Below are 3,298 nucleotides of genomic sequence, written 5' to 3'. Positions count from 1 at the left end.
GGGCAGTTTAAGAAGTTTAAATATTTTTATATTTTCTTAGTTGCTATCTTTGGAATCTGGTGTGTACTAGAACATGAGGTTGCAACCCGAAATCTACGTCGTACAAATATAACACAGCTTTGTGAAACAAGGCATAAAGTGCTTCGTTTAATCAATACAATATACACTGTTTCATCAAGAGCCCACAAGTGAATCAATTAAAATTCTATATGAATTCACTGTTTAGGTAGTTGGAACGCTTTCTACGAACTAATTTATGACTTCATTATTGTTACATTTTATCACCCAGCTCTATTTTTTTCTGTCACTGATTCTTCTTTCTTATCTGGGAATGGTGTATATAGACAACGTCAATATGTTTCGTGATTCGCCGTCTAGATTACACAGTAAAGTGCCGCTAGATAAGAATACATCGAAGTGGTGTATTCACTAAATTTAAAATCCTTATCTTCAACTCCATCTGCAGATGTAAACGAAGCAACGTAACAGCTTTCTGTTACAATGCACATAACTTTTTAATACTGAATATTACCTTGTGTGATTTCGTTCTCAAAAATTAATGATTTCAAATTCTTTATAAAAATATTCCTAAATGATTCTGTGCTTGTAATCCATCAGCCTCACTGCTAGTTCTTAGTTTTCAACTAGTTTAGTACACTTTTATTCCCTCAGACCAGGCAGCTCTTACGTTAGCAAATAATTTACTAACAAAGTAAGTGAAATAACCTGTCATCTTAGCCAGCAAACCATAAAAAAAACAGTCGGTGCAACTTCGGGAGTGCAACAGACTACCAGTATGGTAGACTATATGGGCTTAACTTCTGCCGTTGTGAAATGGAAGTTCCGAGCAAATTCATTTCTCCACGCAGAAGCATTAATGCTGCTCTGTGTCAGTCAACCTAAAGCGTTTGTGTTATGCCTATAGACCTATATAGGCTGAGGAAGGAGCTGTAAGTTACAGAACAAACGGCAGCTGCTCCGTTCAAAATGCTGTACATGAAAACGTTATCCTAACGAAGATCTAAATGTATTAGGCCAATAGATGGATGAAACCCCGAAGAATGTCAGGGCGTAAATAACGGTAATCAAAAAGGAGGTGGTTGCTGTATTTCTTCATTAAAATGAAAAGTAAATTTCAGAAGTAAAGAACACTGCTGAAAAATTCCTTTAACATTTCATTGGAATATTACAAAGCGATTGTCAAATGTTACATAAATAAATGTTACGTTCCTACAGTTGTTTCTAAATTATGTAGCAAAATGTGTTTTTTGCCCCTCATTTGGAAACATACAATATGGGTGACCTAATGCAAGATCTGATCTGCAAAGAGGCACGATAAACTTGGAAGCATACTACTGAAAATTGTGATACGCAGACAAAGACGGGCAAAGCGTATATCGATGATAACACGAAAAAGATTACTGATTAAAATGATAACGTCGTGGATTTCCAGTGTCATGCGTTAGCATATTTCCAGAAACAAACGTTCAAGTGGTGCTACTTACAAATTTTTGTAATACGTTTAAGTACTACAAAGTTTTACTTTAAGTCTACTGAGAACAACGTCTATCGAACCATGCAAAGTAACAACAATAAAAATGTTAGCCCCCAGGGAGAATCGAACTCCCGACCCCTGGTTTACAAGACCAGTGCTCTAACCGCTGAGCTATGGAGGCGCACGTCAGTTTCAGTCCTCTTAGGAGTATAACGTCGTCCACTGCATTTTTCTACTTAGATATGCCGACGTTCCTAATGTCTTATGTTATATTACATAGCGTAGCACGCATTCCTCAGCGAAACCGCAAGATACACATCTCCGTTGCATATTATGTGTGGATTTGTACACGAAGAGAACTGCATGACAGTTTTCCACATTTACTACTTCAGCTAGAAAGGCAGACCACACTGTTTTCCTCAATACGTCGTGTGAAATGTTCAAATACGTCGTGTAAAATGTTCACGATTCTCTGAAATACAAGTGAGAAAAAGGGTTCACAGACGACACATGGTAAAGAAAGTCTTGAATGTCCAATCCCCGTGCCTTTTGTAAGGATAAATTGCGGTTAAAACAGAATTTACTCGCGACTAACGATCATACGCGTTCTGTGAGTAACCAATCCTCCGAAAACCGTGGCTTCGAACACTACACAACAGTTATTAATTTTCGATGCAAATTTTAAATATTGTAGTGTACCGGTACCGTATCGTCATGAGGGATCCTTATTAGTATTTGACTGGCTTCAAAGCGCAAGAGTTCCTTTTCAAAAACGAAGGTTTTGCATATATAGTAACTATGGTGCAAACGTAAAAGTGCGTAATAAATATGGGAAAAAACGTGGAAACTAAGAGAGAACCAGAAACGGTAATCGAAACGACGAAATATCAAGGATACAGCCGACACCTGAAATGCGTGATTACTGTTCAGCATTTTCCATACGGTAACGGAGTAATTAATTTCCAAAACTATTCGTTCTATGATCCTCGGTCCTTCTCCTTTACTTCTTATACGCATACCGCCGATCTGCCCTACCCCCTCTCCGAAACACACGCAGAGACTATATAGTCATCTATTTATGACAATCTGCGTAAATTACTGGATATCTTACACTGTAAAATTTAAAACTAAAGATTCAGACATGGAATTCTGATTTTTTTGTTGTAACTACCTACATAAAAGAGGAAACAATATTAAATCTTAAATACACAGTATTGCTGTTCCACAATAATATTCATTTTATAATTTGTTGTGAAATCCAAGTACCAGCAGAATCTTCCATAAGAGTGCAGAAATTTATTATTCTACATGTACTATTTACAGAAGGCATGAAATTAATTATTTGTATACTGAATACTCTAACATATCACAATATGGTAAAATTATATTTCTAATTAAAAAATCATAGAAACAAGAAGTAACAAGGTGTACATATAGAATTTTGGATGTATTACATCTGACTTTGTGGTTCACTGGGTAAATATCAGACTAAAAGTCCAATGGTTGAAAATTTAATCTTTCATTAGTCGGTTATAGGACTTTTCTGTCACATTTTCTTTTTTTCACATCTGCCACTGATTTGTGTACGATGTGTGAAGACTGGATGAAGGCAAAGGCATACCACCTCAAATAAGACCACACTTCACAAAACACTGCAGTGTTTGGACGAATTGTTGTGTAGAGGACAGCTTTACTATATCTTCTATATATTACATATAATGTATGCTGTAGGTTGAAAAGACGATGAAGAAAATTTAGACTTCAGTTAACCACTTTGGAATTGTCCACATAAGAGTTATGCCA

General features: G+C 36.2%; 1 non-coding gene across 1 annotated transcript; it reads right to left on the bottom strand.

Moving 5' to 3' along the window:
- Positions 1-1,603: 1,603 nt before the first annotated feature.
- Positions 1,604-1,676, bottom strand: Trnat-ugu. Its single transcript has one exon. It is a non-coding gene; the product is annotated as a tRNA-Thr (tRNA).
- Between the last annotated feature and the right edge of the window lie 1,622 nt (positions 1,677-3,298).

This window comes from Schistocerca piceifrons, chromosome 3 (genome assembly GCF_021461385.2).
Source record: "Schistocerca piceifrons isolate TAMUIC-IGC-003096 chromosome 3, iqSchPice1.1, whole genome shotgun sequence".
NCBI classification, from domain to species: Eukaryota; Metazoa; Arthropoda; class Insecta; order Orthoptera; family Acrididae; genus Schistocerca; species Schistocerca piceifrons.
Note: the sequence above shows the minus strand (reverse complement) of the source record. Positions and strands in the feature narration are given on the sequence as shown.